A 25,200-nucleotide genomic window follows, 5' to 3' on the forward strand; every position below is an offset into this window, starting at 1 on the left:
ACAAGAAAATGGAAGGGGAAAATATGTCAATACGTAAATTAAAAGAATAACTTGGCCCCTCTCACCAGCACTTTTTAAAAAAATCCATCCATCCATCCATCCATCTCCGTCTGTCTGTCATAACTATAATCTCTCAGCATAGGTTTACCAGTATGTAATTAACTAAGGCTGTGAATCGATTACATTTGAGTAATTACTCACACAGGCTCCTGTGATTAAATTTCACAACATTAAAAATTATTCAAAAATATTGACACTGAACACCCAAATTAATATTAAATGAAGGCATTATATTTTAAATAACCAATGCTAGTATTACCAATACATCAAGTAGCACTTTATTTTAAAGTCCTGTTCCCCATGTATATACTATGTTCCTTACTGTAATAATGACACTAACTGGGTAATAACTAGGTACTAATCCTGACCTGAACCAACCCCTAAACCTAACTTTAACCACCTTATTACCTTATTAACCAGTAATTTCTTAGTTAAGTACACTGCAAGTACACATCCTGCAAAATAAAGTGCAACCAATATATCGATTAAACAGTATTTTTAGCCATTAAACATTATATTTGAAAGCCATCATTAACATTTTATAAGCCTAACTGCACATTTTCAGATTGTCATTTACTATCAACAATTACAGGACATGAACCATAACTTTTATTTAAACAAACCACAACACATATAATAATGCCTACATAAATTAAATGTCATTTAGTTTGGATTTATTTAGCATCAGTAATAATAAAATGACAGAAATTAACTATTTTTCCCAGCCCTAATTTTATTAAAACATTAATAAATAATATTATATTATAATAATATATAACATTTAATTATAATAATAATCATAATAAAAGGCTTGAAAATTGGTACCCCTAGTTCAGAGATTGCAGTTTTCATTCTTTGTATAATACTGTTATTATTTTCCTTGATTACTTTAAATATTCAAATAAACATTCTCAAACTCTAATGCTATCATCAAATACATAAAACCCTTCAAGCATCACACTTCATTTGTATCCTTGTTCTAACAGGTTTATTTGTACCATTCATTCCAATGCGTTCCTTTGTTTGCTATAACTTACATGCCATTATTGCAATTTCATTAGTTAATATTTACATTAACATGAATCTTTTAAAAGTAGTATGCGTGTTCATTAGCATGTGGTAACAGCACTGGTCTGCTCAATAATGAAATGTGAATGCAAAATGAGGAATTGATCTTGTTGCTCAAGAAAGTTTTGATAAATGTTCAAACTGCAGACGGTGTCAAGTTTTCCTTTGTATGGACACATTGCTTGTGCTGACATAAACACTAATTCTCACACTCAATGTTCTGGATGAGAACTGTGCGGCTTTAACGTAACCGCAAACGGCAACACTGTAAGCGTGCAAGTACACAACAGAGTACCTCACTCCCACACTAGGAAAAAGGAGCTCTCACGAGCCTGAGCCAACCACAACGAAACCGGATAGCAGGAATTCACCATCTTTACTTTGAATGGGAAAGTCGGTGGTGGCCAACCCCTGCCTCTCAGATAACAGCTATCCCACAGTGCCATGGGGCAGGAACAAAGAGGCATTGTGGGCCATGCAGGTGGGATGTGGAAGAGCCAGCGGCTGGGAATCCATTTCAAGCCTCCACGTAAGCCTAGACTGCAGGCCTGTAGCTGTGCACACCCTTTCTCATGGGCCGCGGTGCTCTCAGCGCTCGGGTTACTGCCAACACAATGACTGCGTCTCTGCTGGAGGGGCCGAGTGCTCAGATATTAAATCAAGACTCCAAATATCCACTGAACTAACCAGCACTCAAGCACAGGTATCTAAACAAGCCACAAACTAACCTTTCTACAAAAAGCAAAAATAACTGCTAAACCGTGATGGCAGGCGAGCTTTGACCATCACCCAACTTAAAGCAAAGCCTTTGTTTAGACTCCAGCTTGGCAGAGTCTGGACATTCAGCATCATGAGGAACATCCTGGGAGGATTTCTTTAAACAGCATTCAATGAGTTCAGATGATGGAGACTTGTTGGCGGGCTGTGTTCTACTTCAGGGATGGGAAACCCTGATACAAACTCTCCTGCCTCTCAGGGTTCCTATAGTTTCAATTTCAAAATATTAAATTACAAAATTCCATACTTTTCCAGACTCAAATTTCCAAACCTTTCTGTAGATTTTCAGACAATATTTAACATAAAGGGTTCATTCAGCATTCAGTCACAAGTTTCAGGTGAGCATGGATGTACATAAATTAATAGAGATCTATTTGGGTACTACCTCTAATATCAAGGCCTAATTTGCAATTTAACTCTGTGGCGGCAAAGAAATCATGACACAAAATGGGCTGATGACACAATACGGCTGTGTGCATAGTCCTATTTGCCAAGTTCAAGGGTCTATAAAAGAGACTGGTACTACAAAAGTGTTAAACATTTGGCTTTCGTTAGGGCAGTACGTCATATTTCAAGGCCTTAGGTCTGCTTTAAACACAGTCTGTGGCAGCCAAGAAACCACACGGTAAAATGGGCTGATGGTGCAATAGGTGGCTAAGTGTGTACTGTCCTATATACTAAGTTTAATGGTTTCTCGAGTGCAAAACCCAAAACGCTTATAACCAGCACTTTTGCTAAATTAATATTCATTTCATTTATTCAGTCAGTTGTGTTTGAAGATCGCTAAAGAATCAGTAAACAGCTACCAAGATAAAGCACTTCTTATTAATGAAATTCTTAATTTTCTATTATAGAAAACTAAATTGGGGTAATAGTCTGGAAATGCAAATATTTTTCCAAACTGCGTAGGAACCCCGATTTCTAATACAGGGCATATACAGGAATCATGGAGTTAAATGTAACACCTTTTAAGGCCTTTTTTTAAGACTCTTTCCATACAATAAGACCTCATCGCAACTTCAAGTTTTAACCGGTTACATCAGCGACACTTTAACTTATCTTACTATATATTGATTGAAAGATATAGCACAACTAAACAGTCTTAGTTTGTGACAACTCCTTATCAATGCAACATAAAACAAAGCACAAGAGAATGGTTGGTAAGTAGAGACTGTGGTGTTAGAGACCTGCATTTTGCATCGCATAGTGGCTTTGTGGCTAGCACTTAGCATGTGGGACCGGACAGTGTTGATCCCCATCGAGGCTACGCTAATCGCCTTCCAACACACAGAGTAGTAGCTACGCCTCACGGTTATTCCCAGAGACGGCCCTCAGCCATGGTTCCAACTCCTTATCCTCCAACCATTAGCACGAAAACTTGCATTTCCCCATTAGTCAACGATGTTGTTTAACAACCGGCATAAAGGGACCTTCGCTATCAGGGCACAAGCTAAACATTTAGGAGAACACCTAAACTCAAGCTGCAGCGCAGTTATTCCCATTTCCCCAATTGACAAATGCCTTACAATTTCTTTTAAGCTTGCAGGGCTCCAGATGAACATTTGCCTAAATAATAATTCAAAAGCAAAACATTCGAAAATATATATTAGGAAGTGGAACTGTCAGCCACCTACTGGTTAAAATGGCAATTACATTTTTTTGGTCTTTTTTATTTTTAAGTAAGTGTGAGTTTTCCTACACCTTGAAACTTTTAGTTTTATAAACGGAGATAATCTTTGAAGGATGAAAAAAAATAATATTTTGGTCACCACAAATAAAAAATATGATATTATTAACGTTTTGAATGGCTGGAAAAAGATGTTGATTAGCTTTTTCAGGTGTTTGATAAGGGTTGGAGCTAAACTACAGGACAGTGGCTCTCCAGAACTGAAGTTGCCCATCCGTGTTCTACTTACCGAATATGCCTACCTTTTATTTAAAGGAAAATGATGCAAAAAAAGGCATTTTCAAATGGATAACACAAGGACTATTTCATCACCGCTCAAAAGAGATAGAGAAGAAAAGCATGCACACATTTGAAATGGTACGTTATTATGGCAGCAATTATATACATTAAAAATATAAATCAAGCAGCTTTGTTTACCTCATGTAAATAATAGGCTGTATTAACTTATTTCTGCTAATTTCCACCTTTTTTAAAATGACATCCGTCCTTTTGACAGAAAAACATTTTACTTATAGTGTGTCTATCTTCCTATTTAAATAATGAAATAATGAATAGGATATTATTTTCCTATTATTAAAGTAAATATAAATTCATTCTTATTATTCCAAGCATATGACATTTAATTTACAGCAGACAATCATGCGACTGACCATGTGAGCCGCGCATTCCTGGGTTCGTAGAATCAAAAACTAGCTCCTCCACCAGGAATAAATCGATAGCCGAATGCATGAGTTTCAACATTGCAAATGTATTTTTATGGACGTCCGACATAAGAAACAATGAGAACACTTTAATGTGTGGTGACAAATCGCTATAGCGCTCAGATCAAGCAAAGCGGAACCGATAATCTCTTCTGCTTTACTACTAGTTACAGCATAAACATGAACGAACGTCAGAAGGATTGTTGAAAGATACTGTACAACTTACTGAAATTAATCATATCTAATGTAATCGCTCAGTATTTCAACCGACGTCAATAAAAGAGTTTATAAAACAATGTCACAACGTCACACTGACCTCAGAAAAGCCATTTAGTAACCATAAACTCAATAGTCAGCTAGAAAAATTAATGAGATGGAACATTTATTTTAATATAGTGTGTTAATATTTTGATAAATATTTGCACTATACTTCATATTCATTATATTTGTACATAACCTTGTTCTTTAATGTGTAATCTATGTTTGAATATATCCATCATGAAATCAAATAGAAATAGACTTGCCAAATGTGTCAATGCCCAACAATAAAATGCTTAAAAAGTGGCTACATTATCAAATGTCTTGTAAAGTTTAAAATCACATGATCTTATCACATTGCACCACAACACAAACAGGACATTTTTTGGCGGCAACACACTGGACCGACTGCAGGAAGCCTTGGAAAATACATTTTTGTTTGGTGGCCATTTCTGAAACCACCCACTACTGTCCTGTCAACATCTCTAACAACCATGTTTAAGGAACTAGGACAAGCATGAAGTATTAGTGTCTACTGCTATAGTGAAGTTAATCAGGTTTCCTTGCCTTTAAGCATGACAGGGGCGTTACAGAGACCAAACTTTGTCACGCTCGTCCACCAGGTTCCGGCTGTAATGTGAACTAGCACATGCAAAGAGTTGCTAACTGCCACTGTACTGAGCGTTACCACGATATCATCACACTCAGTTACAGTCGAACTGGGTCACACTGTGAAACTAGGAGTGCTTTCAATCATTGCACAAACAGGCTTACCGTACACCTGAGAGCAGGGGAGAAAACCCCCCCGGGTGGAAAAGCTCACAAAATGACAGCTCTTCTATTATGTTTTGTTTCACAAAAAATATATCATCTAGGAAACGTAATATACCTGTGATCATACTGGTACCAGCCATAACAAGATATTGTTCAAAGAGGTTATGTGATAATATTTTAAAAGCTCAGTATTTTGATTATTGGTGTAATAGAAGGGGTTAACTTGCTTTAAATGTTCAAAAAACATAATTGCTGCTCCTCTATTCCCGGTCTTTCTGAAACGTGCCGATTTCTACAAAGCCTCTCCTTCTGAAAAGCTCAGTGTGCTATGATTGGCCAACTGAGCGAGTGTGTTGAAACCTCATCTTTCTTTGCGTTGCCTTTGGGCGGGCATTATGCTAATATTTCACACTGATGTGGACGATTGAGGAAGTAATATCTGGACTTGGATCAAAGTGTTTCTCTGCTAGATAGAATGATATGAGCTTTGTAACTTTGCAGAACTTAAAACATGCACAGATACATTACACACTAAAGGAAAACATTAAAAAGCATCATATGACCCCTTCAAGCATGAATAGTCTGATTTGGTCATTTTGCACCAAAATTAAAATCCTTGGCTCTAAAACAAAACCTCAAAATCCAGAATTTTTGTTTTGTTTGGAGTAAGTGCTTAAGCTTATTCTTCAGTTGGCCTTATTCCAAGAACATCTAGGTTCTAACAACTGGTAATACTGTATCATTTTAATACACACTAAAACGGCAAATTCAAAAGAACTTTAATAGTGCATAAAATAGGCTCTCCTGGAAACACTCCTCCGTATTAACAAACGCATGTTAAAACTCAGATCTGATAGTTAAACATGTGTATTTTTAATGGTTTCCAAACATTCATAAACATGCCGCATGTGCCCGCTCATTCATACACATGATCCCCGCCTATGTGATTAACAGGTACAGGAGTCCCTTCTCAGGTTTGACACCAAGGTACTGCATAAATGCAAAAGAGATTGATTGGCCATATGCCTAAAAATGATTACAAATATTCAAACAAATACTACTGGTTCTGAGAATAATAGTAATCAATAATAAAAGGTATAAAAACTGACTACGCTTCTGTTTTCAATCATTTGTTTATCAATGACATAGTGCTGGGCGGTATGACCAAAAATGTATATCACGGTATTTTTCTAAATTATATCGGTTTCACGGTATATGACGGTATTTTTTCCCCTATGCATGACAGGGTGTTAATCACATTTTCTACTGATTGAGAGAGGAAATACTGCAGTAGATTGACTAGAATGCCCTATTTTACTGTCATGACAAGAGAATTGTAGAAGAATTCCACACTAGAGTTAATACAGGTTTGCAAAGCCCCACAAAATAATGCTATGGAGAGACAACCAATAAAACACAGACCTGCAACACACTCATTACAGGCACATGAATATTAAAATATGACCACGGAGAGAAAATAAACAGAGTTGAGGGCACCGTAAGCATTTAAAAAATCTTATCTTGTTGTTATAAAAATCCTATATAACAACAAACGGCCAAAACGAGGGAGAAACGCGGATATTTGCAATACATTTAAGAGCACTCTCTGAACAAATGACACACTTCAGTTTAACACAGAAAGAATAAAGCAGTTACTTTTTTGCCAATTCTTCTTTGAATTGTCAGTTTATTTATTAACTTACATCATGCATTGTCTTTTGTATAGCAGAATAATCCATCGTGTCATTGCGGTCGTGATCAGATGGGTGTAGCCAAATCAGTGCACATTTCATTTGAAGAAGACGTGATGATATATGTGCGTATACACGCTTCGAGTTCACGTTCAGAGCACTATAGTATATGAAATATGTCCATAAAAAACTTAAACGCGCTCGCTCTGGTCTATATCAGATATATGATCCATGTGGTGAGCGTTGTTAATCTCATCAGGCGCTCCGCGCAGAAACCGCTCTCTCGCGCGCGCGCGCCGCGTGTAGTTTGAATTCTGCACTGTGATCAAGGGCTGAATCCGAAATCGCCCCTTATAACCTCAAATAGGGCATTATTTTGAGGGGACAGCGCTTAGTGGTGTCCGAAACCATAGTGGACGTTATTGAGTGCACTCATTCTATCCCACATCGCACCGCAATAACGAGTGTACAGCCGATGTACATGTACGCACAACGGTTGTCCGACTTCACGCACTCATTTTCATTCACTCCTTCAAATAAAGTGATAACGTAGGGAATAGTGAATGAGGGTATAGGAGTCGATCTCGGATTCTGTAATGTGATCTCAGCGGTGCTCTGACTGCTCTCACTAATACAGTGCAACAGTGAAATGCGTCCCCTCTCAAACAATGACGCGCTGCGCCGCGTTCCGAACGTTGTTTAAGCGACATACCGGTATTGCGGTATCATCAAAATTCATATCATAACAAAAATAAATACCGGTATTCGGTATGAACCGGTATACCGCCCAGCACTACAATGACACTTTTCACATTTAATTAAACAAGTGGTTTGGGACATATCGAACAGCTCCTCCAATTAATTTAAATAGCCCAATAGCATTTTGTTTGCATCACAGCTGGTGAGCTTGGCACAGCCGTGTTTTCCTCATAATCTCGAACCATTTCTACTCCTAATCTCCTCCATATCGCTTTAAAATATAGCATTCTGAGCAGAATTTAAATGGGTCCAAGACTTTTACTGGTCTGTGCCGGCTTGCGCATATGATCCGCTCTGGTTCAGAGATACAATAGCACAGAGCAGACGGTGTGAGTGCTACGATGGTTTCCGTGGCAATAACATGAAACCAAACTTAATTCGCACCAATGGAAAGCATATTTACACTGTCTGAATCGTTCCCTATATATTGTGCACTATGTGCCATTCAACATGTAGAAAATAGTAAATGTGTGAACAAGTGACCACTTTTAGCCGCTGCTTTAGCATCTATTAAAAATGTAGGGGACGGGACGCTTCAGATTCTAGAGAGTTTTTGATTAGATAGAAAATCTGCATGTCTTCAAAATCATTGATCCAGATTGGCAGAAATGAGAGACTAAGTTTTAAATGCTGAAATGTGAATTTTTTTGGAGCACACTATCTTATAGATAACCTTAAGGCTAACATTCATACTAGAAGCCAATTTTGATTTCAGGATACACAAAGCACAAAAGGCTCATTATCCATTTAGAAAGGACAGCTGGTAATTTAGTAACAGAAGCTTCTCTGCATTTTACCAGACAGGGTGGTTTAAACTGTAAATTTAAGCCATTTTTTACAGTCAACAAATCATCCAACAGTAGCCAGCTTTTACAAATGCAATTCAAATGGTCATTTCATACCCACTGCTTTTTCCCACCATATGAAAACTACTCTAATTGGATGCTAAAATAACAGTTTCACCTTTTGTTTTAGCCAAGATTGCTGGCCTGTGTTTTCTTTCAGCTGAAAAGTAAAAATGGCATTTTGAGGAGAGATAAATGTTTGTGCATCTGTATATTAGACTAATGCTCCATTTAAATAGTACAATCTTTGCAACCTGGTATAGAAAAATACTAATACATTTTTTCCCCTACTGTACAATACTGACATTTATGCATGTAGCAGACACTTATCCAAACCAAAGCAACTTACATCATATTAGATACACATTTCCTCAGTTCATGCATTTCCTGAAAATTGAACCCATGATCTTGGCACTGCTAGCAGCATGCTCGGCTGTTTGTCTGTAGTTAATGGTGCGTGACCCAAGCATGAGCGCACTTTATCAGTATGCATTTTCACATGACCAGGTTTCTGTGTCAAGTGCTTTAACAAAGTGCTCATGCTGTTCAGTTGTTCACGCAACTTCATATTTTTGTAATATTTAATATTATGATATTGTATCTGTAAGTGCTAAAAAAAAAAAAAAATCCAAGTAATGTGAAAATGTTCCTTTTGCAGAACAGCCTGACCTGATATGCATGTTTGATGTATGCATGTAATGTTACTGTAAAAAAGAAAGAAAAAGAAAGAAAAAAAAGATTACTAATGGGATTACTGAAAAATTAAGTGTTCCCTTAAAATACATTATAAAAAAATATTATAATAACCCATGTTCAGAGGAGGGAATGTATGTTTCGTTATACCTCACACTTTTTACACAATTTAAAGGTGCTGTATGTAAGTTTTTGACTGTACCAAAGCATAAAAATACCATAATATATTTTCAGATATTTAGGAAACTGATTTTGCATACTAATTTCTCTGAAAAACAATGCTACAGCCAGTTATTCTGCTTTGAAATGTGTCGGAATATCTGTTTTGTTTTGGTCTGTGCAATACCGCGCATTGCCAATTTACCCAATAGCATTTCAACATCACAGCTTGCCATTTGGCGGAAAACACAGCATTAGGGATGAAACAGTATATAAATTTTACATCACGATTATAGTGACCCAAATTATCACGGTTATCAATATTATGACGGTTTTGTTCAAATGAGATGAAAATGTTCAAAAAGAACAGATGCACGCACTTAAAACATTTCAACAAGTTTTAGATTTGAAAATCAACAAACAACAAATAAATCAAGCAGCTCTATGCACTTTTTTAAGCTAGATTCTATTCTGTGGGATTTCCTTCCTTATAATGGCCGTCGTCAATAGCAACGCATAACTCATAATAATCATTTGGTGTAAATATAATCTCTAATATTTTCTCTGTAAATATATTCAAGCAATATTCTCATCAGTGTTCTATCAGCTATGACATTTAAATCTAGCATATTTTGTTTAAGAGCCCAAACAGTATCCTAATGAAATAATGCATCCATATTTTCATATGATTTGACAGTTTATTTTATTAAATATCAAAAGGTGTGCATCATACCTGACACCTAGATGAACACTTTACAGTCAGTTTTATGACTAAGTCAATCTCTTCAAATGCTATTGAAGTTAGAAACGTGTATACCAATGTATGTAACTTTAGAGAAACTTTAGGTCCCTAAATTCGCGAATCTCGAACGTCAAGCCAACATTATGCCAATCATATCAGATGCGCTGTGGTTCTGCTGTTTGTTTGAAACTATTTTTGCTGCTGAAAAAGAACAGAAACAGTCAACAACTGTATGATGAATGAATCTCTTGCATACATCGCACGGTCATCTCTGCTTTGAGTGCAGATTGCAGTGAGTGAGCGGCGCGCACTCTTAACAAAACTCCGGCTAATCTGAACACCTCTGATTATTAGACATTGCATTCATAAACTCTAGGGGTGCACCGAAATTTCGGCCGCCGAAAATGTTCGGCCGAAAATGGCGCTATCGGTTTCGGGCCGAAATAAAAAAAACAGCTGAAAACGTAAACCTTAAATGAATGTCACCCGCCCCTCCCATCCGTGTGCAAGCGCTTAGGTTTCACTCACGGTCGAGCTGTTATCACGCGACGCGTCTACCTATCAAAGATTAAGCATGTCAGCGGTATGAGAACAAATAGAGACGGATCAGCTGAACTCGCCATTGCCAGAAGCGACAACCCCTTGACTACTGGCGCGCGAACGAAGGCAGCTTTCCATTGCTTGCGCGGATTGCACACAGGTATTTATCTGCCCCAAGCAGTGTTGCCCAGTCTGTGGTTTCCCCGTGGGATGTTTTTCCATGTCCGCTGGTTGAAGCAACCCCAGAGAAGTGACAGACAGTGAGAGACTATTCAGTGCACCATCTCATGTTCTTAATGAGAACCATTGTGTGATTTTGTGTGCAGTTATTCAGATAATTGTGGATCTTTTTTTGCACAACTGTTAAAAAACTATTTTATTTGACTGAACATAAAACTTGAAGAATAATATTAGGCCTATTTGGTATTATTATTAATATTTATTGTTAAAAATATTTTAGGTTGTGTTATGTAACTTAATAAAAGTTTGATTATTCTATTGGTTCCTGATTTTTTTTAATTTCAGATCCATTAAATTCAAGCAATATAACAACAACAACTCTAATGCTGTGTAGGGATGAAACGATTATCGGTTTCACGATAAACCACAATAAAATGTACTGACGGTTAGTAATATCGCTTAAAATTTAATTATCATGAAAACCGGGTGTGAGTATAACAATTTTGAAAACTTGCGGTAAATTTTATATATATATATATATATATATATATATATATATATATATATATATATATATATATATATATATATATATATATATATATATATATATATATATATATATATATATATAATTTACCGCAAGTTTTCAAAATTGTTATACTCACACCCGGTTTTCATGATAATTAAATTAAGCGATATTACTAACCGTCAGTACATTTTATTGTGGTTTATCGTGAAACCGATAATCGTTTCATCCCTACACAGCATTAGAGTTGTTCCGATTCTGATACTAGTATCGGAAATATCACCGATACCACAACAAATTCTGACATCGGTATCAGCGAGTACTTGAACCCATGTACCGATCCGATACCCTTTTCTTAAACAAGACCTATTTATGACCGCGAGCTTTGCCTAACCACTGCGCGGTTCTTCTTCGCTGCTCAGAATGCATTGCAAACACAGGAAGTTGTGCTGTGTTGCCACAAGCAACCCCTGTTTAGAGCAGCAAAGAAGAAAGGAAAATGCATTAGCAGCTTACTGTCCATGGTTAGCAGTATGTCCGCTGTTTAGCAGTATTTCGTCTCTGTGTGGATGGCACGCACGCGACACTCGAGCTACGTCTCTAAGTAATAATAATACTTCTCTATTAATAATAATAATAATGCCTAGATGGTTGCTCATTTTTCACTTGTTTTGTTGTAAAGAGATTATTTTAATATTACTGTCAAATGCATGTCAGATAATAAAAATACTGTAATAAATACAGTAGTTCACTGTATGTATTTGTTCATGTTTTATTAAGGGATAAGTCTGAAGCACACCATAAAATAATTCTAGCAATTCATACAGGGCTAGTAGTATATACAGCTGTATATACAGATATACACCCAGGTATCGGATCAGTACTCGGTATCGGCCGATACCCTGAGCCCATGTATCGGAATCGGTATTGGGAAGGGAAAAAGGGTATCGGAACATCTCTACACAGCATATTGCTGCCATGGAAGCCAGCAAACAAACTGGGTCAGAGATCACAGAATCTACCTGACCTAAGCAGCCTCGGCAAGGTCAGCATTAGGGCTGTACAATTAATCGCAAAACAATCGTGATTTGAGCACATGCGATTACTAAACCGCACAAGGCTGCAATTTTATTTATTTAAATTTTAATGCAGAAAACTACAGTTCTCTCACTGCAGCGGACACAGCATGAGATATATGGTGGTGAGTGAATTATGCTATTAATGAATGATATGCACCATGCGTTTGGAGCTTTTATAAGCGCCAAGTTCCTGTACGAACTGAAAAGACAGATCATCAGCGCAACATGGCTGAAGCCCAGTTTATTAGTGGCGCGCGAATCAATGTAGCATACTGTGTGCATGTTCACCAGCGCGCTCCAAAAGGGTGATGAGATTTGCGCGAGCCGTTCCTATCGTGCTAAAGTAAAAAAAAAAGAAACAAATGTTAGGTAAAGTTAGTTTGACTTAAGCAACAGTAAGTAAGCAATGGTCTCACGGAGGGAAAATTAGTCTACATTAATTAAAGTAGGAATTAATTCTATTAATGCATCTCTGTAGGGAAATGACTACCTTGAGCAAAGAGTCATTATCTTTTCTTCTTCTCTCCGTGTAGAGTGTTTTATAAACTCAGCACTTCTTTGTTTACCGGGGAAACAGGATTTACATTTTCATTCAGCCTGTCTTCGGTTTTTGTTTGTGAAACTCAGACCTCATTTTCATTTGCTGTTGTAATTTTTTTTTGCCAGCTAATACTAATAAGCTAATGCTCAAACCATAGACTGTACCAAAACTACACCCTTGAATAATTCGCTTTTATATTGCCACTAATGCCAAAGCAAATTTTTGAAAATTATCTGGAAATATTTCATATTCAGTTTTTTTTACCACCCACTTGCATGATGAATAATTAATTTAAGATTTCTCACATTTCACAATGAAAATAATTCCAAAGCAACATATTTAAATTATATTCAGAACTGTAATTCAGTCAAAAATAATCTGTCAACCAATTTTAGAATGCACTGTATTTATTTGTTTTTAATGAAACAAATGTTACTAGTGAACAACAACAACATAAAAACACATTTACTATGCCATGACCACAGATGGTGGTCCAGCAGAACGATGGAGCCATATATGAGTTTAACGGTTTTGAAGTTTATTGATTGTTATAACTGGAGTTTAGGTTAGTTAACCTTAATTGATTTTTTTGTCTGTTTTAAAGACATTTAAACAGTAGTGTTTATCAAGCAATTAATACTGTTGTTAATAATGTTATTTAATTGTGAAATGTTATGTTATGCACTTCTTGTGCACGGGCATGTTTGAAAAAGCAAAAACAATTGCCAAAAAAAAAAAAAAAAAAAAGTGCTATATGGTTATTCTGGCCATATTGGACAGCCCTAGTCAGCATTCATCTAAAAATCTCTATGATCAGAAGCACATTAAAACATGGATAAAACTCATCAACTTACAGTGTGCGAGTCTCCTCGCCCTCCATTGTCAATAGGGCTGGGCGATATGACCAAAATCTCATATCCCGATAACAATATATATTACAATATAGTACCTTTCCTGTAAATTCAATCAATTAATAGTTTTATATATATATATATAAAATACTATAATATATAGATAGACAGACCACATGGAAAGGACTATTTATGTTTTTACATTTTAAAGTATATACTCAAAATGTACTGATTCATATGTTATAATTTTTCTCCCTTTATTTAGAAGTGTTTGTCATTGAATCATTCATTTAAGAGATTTGTTCACAAATGCAGATTCATCAAATAACGAAACAAGTCGTGATGAATGAGACATTGACTCACTTCTCATCTTCGCGAGTCTCTTTTATATGGAAAATAAAGTATCGAAAAGTAATCGAAACCGAAACTCAGAACCTCTAACCGACAATTTTCCCATTTAGGTTGTTTTGACTTTTAATCCTGTTAATACTGTCCCCTTAAAAAAATACTACGTGTGTGTAGTCACATGACTCCGCCCCTCCCAGTCAGCGGTACGGAAGCAACACGGACTGACGAACTCAAACATCGAGTCAACACACGCAGACAGCGTCCTAACGAAAGTTAATTGTATGCATTTAAAGGCTTGCCAGTTCGAACATTCAAGTGATTTTACGCTATTCAAAAACATCAATATGGAAAACATGGCACTTAAGTGCCCGCAAGCCGTTTTCTGTGACACAGAGAGCCAAGCCGAGCCGCACATTGTCAGCCCTATTTTAGAAGCACTTTATTGTAATGTTTGAATTTTAAACCTTTTTTATTTTGTTTTGTTTTATAGCCTGAAGAAGAAGAGCAGTAAACAAGACATGGATAAACATGATTTTTTTTTAAAAATGTCACTAAGCTAGTCTTTTTTCAGCCAATTAACCAACAAATTAAATCCATAGATTTATCAGATCAAAACAGTTGTTGGCTGCAGAGGTGCATTCAGACAGTCAAGCTGAACACGAGCGAGGAACCCTGGTTTTATTTTTGAAAGTCATCCGAGATGTCAACCTTATAATAAATTATATCCTAATATAGAATGGACAAAGAGCGAGATCAGCACTATATATGCAGGTTTGTGCTGGTGGAGACAGTGACTAGTGCAAATAATCCTGCACCAGAAAAATTCAAACATTGTTGAATATAATAATCAGTGAAAATACTATTTGGTACACTTCTATCATTTGTAAATATTACAGACTAGCATACAGAGGTGAAACAAGCAGACATGTCAAAGCAAACTCCTCCATCAGCCTTAAACTGTCTGGAAATGCCCAAACAGAAGGTGTTTTGTGTATGAAGGCACCTCATTATGAACCTGCTTTCACACAAGCTTTTAAGGCACCAGCTTTAGAGAGAAAAATGCTGGAATACACTACACAACTTTTGCCCCGATTTGAAAACTGGAGTACTGGACTCATCCACGCTAGTTGCAAAAAGAAAACTGTGTAGTATATACTGGGCACACAGATTTATTTTAGACTATAATTCATCCATTCAAAGGATATCTAACACATCTGATATTTTGAGCCAGTTGTAGAACATGATAGTGTACGACTTGCCTTTTAACTGCAACTCACCTCCAACTCCCGCTGGGATCTGTACAGGCCATATTGACTGCGTCTACCCACACAAGACCACATCCAAATGTGCTTGGCTCATTTTTTTGCAACTCAGAACACAGAGTCGCAACAACTACAGCCGTCAGCTCCTGTACATCCATGTTTTGTTTTCATCCGTCATGCATCTCCTAGCAACCAAGGCGCATGCTTCTTTGGGAGTTTATGACGTTTCTCAGATATTTAGTGTATTATTGAATTCCCAGTTTTTTGTAACCATTTACAAAGTCAGCAGGTGTATAATGCCTAGTATTTTAAAATCTAAACAGATTAAGAATAGACTATGAAACAGCCTTCAGCGACAATTTCTCTCTAGAACAATGATAGGTACATTTCAAAAAAATAAATAGGACATTCTTTAAGATGTCATTAAATTACATACATAGCAAAGAATGCAAAGTTCTGCTGTTGTACAGTACAACAGCACACATCACAAATAACAAAAGAACAGAACATTTAATTGGCAACAAGTAAAGCGACTAACTAATTTTGTTTTATAGGCTTAAAGGGGCTATATGCGTTTTTCTGAAATTTAAACTCGCGACTGACACCTGAAACAAAGTTGAAGCTTAACCTTCCAACATCATGAACCAAAATATGCAAGCATGAGACAAATCCAACTGAAGTGATGTGGGGGATCTGAAGTGGGTAGTTTATGCAAGAAACCCCTCCAATATCACAAAGAAATTCTACATGAAGGAATAAGCACATGATTTACAGAATGGAGCAGTGACAGTAATGCATTCCAGCAGTGTTTCCCATTAATTATCTAGACTCTGGCGGCCTGTCATAGTCTAATCTGAGCTGCTGCTGGTGATGACAACAGAATTTTTTTTTTAATGCTGGATTACACTTATGTAATTGTGTTTCAACTTACTTGAATTTCTAATGATACAAATGTAAAAAAAATACATTAAAACTTCAAATTAAAAGGTTAAAATATTGACATCTTGCTAAAGATCTGATTTTATATAGTGTATATTATGTACTTTTTATTATGTACATAAATGGACCAAGGTGAACATATTAAGACCGTTTGTGAACCCCGTTTTGTTTTCAGACAGTAGAATAGAAACTTTTAAAAAAAGTTCAGTAAAAACACATCACTTGTCAACGGCAGCTAGTTGGTCCAGTTTAACAACACCTAGTTTAACCATTGCAGACTTCGAATGCGTGGCTTTTGAAGTCTGCGTCCTGCGTCCTTCATCTCTGCATGTGCGGTGAGTTTAGCGTGCATTTAAGAACATAGTGGACAGACACTAGCTATTATTTTAACATTTGCATAATTTCTAACATATATTAATGGGCATTTCCCTACTGTAGTGTAAAGTAAAATAATATATTTACGAAATATTCATTCATTTATTTTACAGTGCATGTTTTATAATATAAGGCTATTACTGTCATAGGAATAATAATAATATAAAATAATGTTTTATTTTGAGTAAAAACTGAACTAATGACTTAAATGTCATCAATAAATAGCATAATTACCATTTAAATAACTGAAGAATGCATTAAATAAGATATTTGTGGGAATAATGCATATGGGAGTAGGCTTGTTTGTGCTATAAGTGGGAGAGAGACAGCATAAAAATTATTCACAATATGATACACGCACTGCAAAACAGTCAAAATTCAATACATGCTTTTGTATCACAATATCATAACTGGATTTCGACATAAACTGCAGAAGTACAAGTATGTCTACAATAAGAATGGTTTAGGGTTTCTGTCTCTCTCGCAGCCCAGAGTACAGTAAAAAAAACAGGTCAGAGGTCCGAGTGCTTGCTGTAGAAATCACAGGCGCCAATAAGCAAGCAATAGCGAATCGATTCATAGGTTTTCGATTCAGAAACAATTTTTGCTAATTTCAGAACAATTCGCTTTGATTCACAATGCGATTTGATTGGATTAATGATTCAATCTGTATGTTTAAAGTGCATTCATAGTAATCATAATTATTAAAAGTAGTAGTAGTAGTAGTAGTAGTAGTAGTAGTAGTAGTAGTAGAGCATTTATCCAATTTTTTCACATAAAATATTGTTTACCAAAAAAAAAAAGGAATTGAAAATTTTTTATTTGATAACACTTAAATAAAAAAAATTTAATACAAAAATCCAGAAAAAAAGAGAACAAAGAATTAAAAAATTTTTATTAAGGTTTTAGGAATTCAATTGATTAGACATGCTTTTCAATTAAGATTTCATTAAATCATTAAAACAGAAAAAAATATATATAACCAGATTTCATAGGGCCTTAATGTAATTTCTTAGCCTGGATGCCAGCCGAACTTAGCCCCGCCTACAACATTTGAGGTTGAGAAGTTCGGTCTGGACTTGATCGGTTGTGGAGCAACTATGCTCAAACCAGAGCTGTTCTGACCAATCAAATTGTCAGGGCGGGCTTAATACGATGATGGACTGATGATCAACAGTAACGTAACATCCACGTCACCAAATAGCACTTTGGTTGAATTCGTTCCAATCCTAAACGAAGAACTTGTTCGTATTTGCATTCACCTTTACTATTTTTTCTCAAAAACGATGAGTGTGTTGGTAAGTACTCCGTGTATCCTTACATTCTTTTTACAACACCGGCAAAGATCGTTTACACTCATTTTCTTCTTCTACTTCTTCCAGCGTGCATGCAGTTGAGTTCTGTTGACAACTATGCATCGCTCAACACAAGTCAATTCATTGCTCTGATTGGTTGTATGTCTATCCAATTGAGTGCAGAGGCATTTTCTTTCCTGATTTGGTTGAAACGCACATAAATCACAGCCCAATGGAGCAGAATCAGACTCATATTCTGACTAGAATCTGAGTATGACAACATCAGGCTAGACATGTGCCGGTAAACGGTAATACGATATACCGCAATAATGAACATGCACAATATTGTTATCGTGGGCACTTCAAAATACCGTGAATAATTATTTATTACGAATTATTCAGATTTTTAGAATGTATTTTAAGAATACTTTACCCGTCAACCGTTTAATATGAACAAGGCGTCAAAGAGGAACGCGCACTGATGTAAACAGACCTTTCATGAGCCGAGCACATGGCGGAAGGCGTGAAGACGCACTGAAGTGCACATTCACTTTCAGACAGCAGAGGGCGCTGACGGAACAGCAGAAATACAGCCGTTTCCCCAGTAATCACAATCCGGTGCTCGTCATCACATAACCTAATACTTAAAGACTTAAAGTCATTTTAAATTTTTTTTTTTTTTTAAGTTTTAAATTACATGCCCTAGATATTGTTTGAATATGTTCTGACTGTTGTTCAATCACACACTTTACAATATGGCTCCATTATTTAACATTAGTTCATTCATTAACAAACTGACAATGAAAAATACTTCTAAAGCATGTATTAATCTTAGTTAAATGTACATTTCAGCATTTATTTATTAACACATTATTAAAATCAAAAGTTGTAACTGTATTATTTAATGGACCTGAGCTTACACTAACAGTTGCTTTTTTAAACTAACATTATCAAAGAAGAATAACTTCTGTAAAAATGTAGCTATTCGCTCTTTGTTAATGTTAATGCATTAACTGGCGAGACATTATTGTAAAGTGTTACCTATTGTTCTTTATAATTCTTTAGCACTTTAATCTGTTTCAAATATTTGTTTACTTTATACATTTTTGTGTATTGCTTTATTGTATTTAAATGTTTGGTTCTTTTGTTATAATAAAGTTTTTAAACCTGTTATAGTATGACAACACTTTTTTTGCAACTTTTTTTAAATATCGTGATAATACCGTATACCGTGATAAAAGCTTCAGCAATTAATCGCAACATGAAAATTTGATACCGGCACATGCCTACATCAGGCTAGTAATTTCTGTTAAATATTTAATAAATTGTTAAATTATTAAATTGTTGTTAAAAATCAAGATTTCAATTAATTAGACATTTTCGACTACTAAAATTTAAATTTAACCATTCAACTGGAATACAGAAATTGAAACGGAAAAATTAAATATATTTTTTCATTGGCCATACACTTGTCTGTGGTTTTGTTTTTCCTGATTATTAAGTGATTTAAACAGTCCCGTGGCTTATATTTACAATTCTTTTTATTTTAGTAAAGTTGACATTTTAAACCTTTTTCACATTCACAGCATAGCCTAGATTCATGCATTTCCATGTGTTTTTATAGCCTTCAATCTGCACACTGCTCTGGCATGTAACTGGAATGCAGGGAAATTCCTCCCAGCAGACTGCTTCACAGTCACACTACCCAACTGGAGCAGCATGACCCCCACAATCTCCCCACTGGCCCCTCTCTCAGCAGGACTGCCCGACTAACCCCACTCCCACACACACACTGCTGCCCTCTCCACCACACTCCAAGAGCACAACATCAGCCCTTTCGCCGAGTTGCTGGCAGCTACTGAACACGTGCACTCACAAACGAGTCCTGCGGGTGTGTTCGGTGCGCAGGGTAGTTGCTAACAGTGTTTCTAATCACATTCCTGCACCCCCATCATGGGGCACTTGTGTAGCTCCCCCTCCACAGTCACACACACATACACGCACAGCTCCAATGTCAGGATGATTGAGCCGCGAGCTCTGACGGGAGCGCTGGAACTGGAGCACAGACCCTGAAGGGGACAGAGGGGGACAGAGGAAGCCAGGGCGCACGAAACACAGGTGAAGGGCTGTCGAGCATGGACGCATACACACAAGCACTGGATGCGCAATAAAAGCAGCCACGCATTTAGAATACCCAGCAAAACAAAGCGGAACTTTCCATTTAGTCCTGTTAGCATTAGTTAACAACCATCTACAACGTAAATCACTCACAAATTTCACAAGAGCCAACTAAAAATGTCTTTAATTAGCCAATGACTAGTAAATTGTATGATTGTAGTCGCCTGTAATTAAGTGAGATGCCAAAAATATGTTTAGCGCAGTTATCATTTAATTGCTGAGCTTTACGTACCATTGGCCGAGAGTGCCCTCTGAAGCTTTTTCTCACATCCTGACAAATGCTGCGTCGTTATGAAAGCAGTGCCAATTTAAAGGGGATGTCTAATGCCATTTCATGCATTCTGACTTATTTACACAGTTAAAAGGTCCCATGACATGGATTTTTATTTTATTTTATTGTATAATGTATTCTGAGGTGTACTTAAATTGTTAGTATGATTTTTACATCATAAAATGTCATAATTTTAAAATAAAAGGCATTTTTTCTATACTGATGTTTGCCCTCTGGCTGAATGCCCTGTTTCAAGAGGCGTGTCTGCAGTGAGACTTCAGTAAAAACGCCCACTGTTGTGATTGGCTGACATCTTTGCATTTGAAATGAGCAGAGGGGACGTGGTTTAACGAGGTCTACGAGGCACAAGCCTGCTTCCAGAGAGACGGATGTCACTTCTCATCAGTTCTCAGCACGTCTCAGTTCAGTGAACTGTTGTAGTTACTAGCATATACTTCAGGTTATTCGTTTATTTCTAGTCGGAGGGACTGTCACTCATGTCAGAAAGTTAGTAACTTTAGTAAATTATGGATCAGCGCTGACTCGAGACGCGAACCGTTTAGAACGATTCCGTCCGATTTGGTGAACTGGTTCGACCGGTTCAATTAAAAGAACCGGTTCAAAAGAACGATTCGTTCGCGAACCAGACATCAATGGACCAGAGACGGAGCGATTGCTAACAAAGTCTGAGAGTTCTGAATAAACACAAGTCCCAGTCACACCGAGCCCGTCTTCCTCCTTATTCTACCAACTTTGTAACACATGTAAATGTACCATTACAGCTGCCGAGATGAACGAGTTACGAGTAGGTGTTGATTATAGCATGATTTTTTGATATTTTCCTATCATGTGAAAAGTGTCAGTCACGTGCATTGAGTACACACCGCAAACAAAGACACAACAGCAGTAATCGAATGTAATCCAGTTTACTGTGGGGATAAGCTGGCTAGCCTAGCCCGGATACGTTCACGCTTATCCCCCTTCTGCTTAATCTCGCGCCGTGTATGGCGCCTCCGCTGTGGGCGAGATGCAGTAGTGGGGGTCGGTGATGTTGAAGGCCGACCGGTCAGTGCAGCACGAGCCTCGGCGTGCGTGAGGTTTAGCTCTAAAGAGATGCGAGTCTGCCGATGAGCAGAAACTCACGACTGTATGCAAATTTTAGAACAGATAGACACGACGAGGACGTACAAAAACACAGACTCACAAGATAGAAAACACCGTTCTGTCGGGAGAGAGAGAAGCCGCAGCGTGTGCACGAATAATAACGTTCTGTGTGAACTTGAATAATTAGCTACACATCAGAAATCACTGATCACAGATCAGAAGGAACTGAAAAAAAAGACTTTGGTTTTCATTTGTACATCCAAACACTGAGAAACTGCCAGCATTCACTATTTCACAAGCCATGATCTCTCGAGGACTAATACGGCGCTCACATGGGCATGCCAAATTCTCTGGGCGGAGGAAAGGGAGGTAACCGTTCCTGTTATGACATCATAACAGGAAAATTCCAGATCAGCTCGTCTGGGCTGTCACTTTCTCAAAGGCAGAGAAAGACAGCCAGAACTTGGTTTACACCGATCAAAATTTCTAGCCACTTTTGGACAATATTCAGGCAAGGGGAACTCATATTAATGTTGAAAATGTCATGCCATGAGACCTTTAAAGAATTGGATTCTCATGCTAAACATGGCCGAAGTTTCAAAAAAATTAAATAAATTTTAAATAGTGCCAAATACACTCCAAGTTTCGTATAAGTTTCGAAAAGTTTGAAAAGAAAACGCATGTGTAACAGTATCAGTTTATTGGATCCGTACATTATGTCTTAAAGTGACAGCAGCCTAATATTCCTGCTGCCTGTGTTTTTATTGTTAAACAACAAAATAATAAATAAAATTAAAAAAATCACTCACTGCTCTTGACTGAATAAGTTTTGAATTTTAATAAGGATTCATCTATATTTAATTTATACAGTGAAGACAGTCTATTCTGAAGACTACTCTGTTAATTTAGATATGATTATTCAATTTCTGTACCTAATCTGTATCTAACTACTGTTAGATCTACCTGTAAAACCTGAAAAGCACTGTTTATTTAATGTGCTGCTTTATTGGTACCATTGCTTGTAGTTTGATTATTTGTGCTTATTTTATTACAGACTGTTTACTTGGCTTTAATAGGGTTTGAAATTTATATTTTATATTTATATTATATTTATGTACAATTTCTTGTTTGCATTGTTCTTGCATTCCATGTAAAAACATTCAATGTTACAATGTAGCCAATGGCGACTCCAGCTCCAGTGTGTCCGTAGAGGGTTTATTAAATCCCTTAAAGAAAAATACTTCATGCTGAATCATTGACTTAAAGGTTAAATATTAAAAGTAGTCAAAGGATGTTTTACCTCTCGAGCAGAGACCCTATGACTAAGATATAAATACAGCTGACAAAAACAAATTTCTAAAACAGACTGATCAGTCATCCAGACTTTTTAGCTCGCAAACATCATCAGCTTTATTTGAAACAGATATTTTAAGAAATAGCCAGACATGTTTGGTGTGAACAAGGCTCAAAGAGAGAAACTTTGGCTAGAATATTGTGTCACACATTAGCTAACGGTATTTTCTCACATCAATAAAACAAGCAAAATCAAATCCCATTTAGAATGGAAATCCCATTGCAATCCATGACTGATGAGGAGTGCCGATTTGACGTTATGATTACATGATGACCTACATATTCTTGTGCTGGTTTCTTATGAACAGCAGCACTGACACAAAACATGTTAAACATTGACTCTGAAGACTTTGGGTCAGGTAAAAAATAACTTTAGAGTCAACATCCTTGTTAATAAATACGTCAGTCAATGATGCTGAAACTCTCTTGAAACTTACAACTAAATGAACGATACATGTTTAAAAACTAGAAATATTTTACCTAAATACAGAGCTATTTTACACTACTGTAGTGATTAAACACTTTCTAGGTCACAGACTCCAAACATTTCATATCTGGTGACATTCTGAAAATTTTTGGGATTTCAGGGGATAATGTTCAGTAACAACAAAAATTAAAGCTGCGAGCAGCGATGACGGGCCCAAGCCGGTGGCACCGCCATGCCGGTGGCATCAGCATAACTGTGCACGGCAGGCAATATGCATTTAAACAGGATAATTTTTTTAAATCGCTCGAATATGTCACATTTACCGCAGCAGCTGGTGCCACTATCACCACAAGCCACACCCATGATGTCATTTAAATGTAGATGATTTTTAATGTCATGGGATGAAATAGATCTCTTTCAAATATGTGAAAAGTTATCTTTTCCTGCTCAAAATGTTATAAGTCCAGAAGGCCAGTATTTAATTCAAGGTATTTGTATAGTTCTTTTTTTACTTATTCACAAGTGATAGTTATTTGTGATAGTCTATGATATGAAAGGGGTAAATTATCATCATCAAGAGAGAAAGGCACACACACAAACTCACAGGGTGAGAGAGAGACCCCACACACACACACCCAGGGTGAGCCTGAGAGTGGGGGGGGAGGGGAAGGACAGAGAGAGGCAATCTGCACATTGAACAAGATTCACAAGATTTTAACAACAAAAAGAAATAAAATCTAAAATCTAAATGGTGGGAGAAAGTTTTTTTTACTTCAATCTCTGAAAACATTATTTTGAATATATTTGAAATCACAGATGTTGGGTGATGAGAATTGTAACTCAAATATAATTTAGAAAACTAGTCCTGTCTGAATAGTGATATGTCAGTGAGATCAGCTCGGGCGTGCACACCGTCTATGGGTGATGTCACGTATTTTGCGAAATGCGCGGTTAGGTGATGTGTCGCCCTCCACACGTTGCGAAACAGACTCCGAAATGGGGAAATGTAAATTTGCGGACTCCTGGTTGGAGTAGGATGAGTTTAAACAATGGCCGCAGGGTTTTTCTATGGTTTTTCCTGCATAGCGGCCGCCTCCGTCACATTTCGTGCCACCTCCGTCTGTCGACAAAACTCAAGACAGGCAGTCACTTGCTCAGATTAGGCATGTCGTGGTAATTAAATAATCATCAGAAATATATATTGTCACATGATCTTTCAGCAATCTTTATTAGTATTTTATGATTTGCTAGTACAAAGTCATCTAAAGCCATTCCATAGCTGAATGTCTTTCCTCCGCTGTAGCTGTCCATCATTCTCCGTTCAGCATTCAAACTGCGCGTCGTGTTTGGTTACAGTCAGTCAGCTGCTCGGTAAAGCTCACTCCAAGATGATATATTCCCGTTATAATACTTGATATGCAGATAAAATAATTTATCTTCCTGGAGTTTATCTAGCGGTTTCTGAACGATGTTGTGCTCCCTACCCGGGTGACAACACAAGGCATCACACGCACAATAACCGGAATTTAAAACTGTGAAGAAACCGACCGATATACATAGTAGACTAGGATTTGTGCGCTCAACGCTCATCGTCTCTTTATGCCGTGAACTTTTTAATGTGCACTCGCGGTGCACTGCGCCCTCTGACTCCATGTTGCTTTAAGCGCATCATTCTGCACCCGGGATGCGCATAAGCGCATTGTGCCACGCTTTC

At 37.0% G+C, this 25,200-nt stretch overlaps 1 protein-coding gene across 1 annotated transcript in view; it reads right to left on the reverse strand.

The window, feature by feature from the left end:
- LOC307119196 (mitogen-activated protein kinase kinase kinase 1-like) overlaps window positions 1-25,200 on the reverse strand; it is an 89,255-nt gene that overhangs the window by 34,119 nt on the left and 29,936 nt on the right. The gene's annotated exons all lie outside the window — the stretch shown is intronic.

This window comes from Gobio gobio (genome assembly GCF_949357685.1).
Source record: "Gobio gobio genome assembly, chromosome: 22".
Taxonomy (NCBI): Eukaryota; Metazoa; Chordata; class Actinopteri; order Cypriniformes; family Gobionidae; genus Gobio; species Gobio gobio.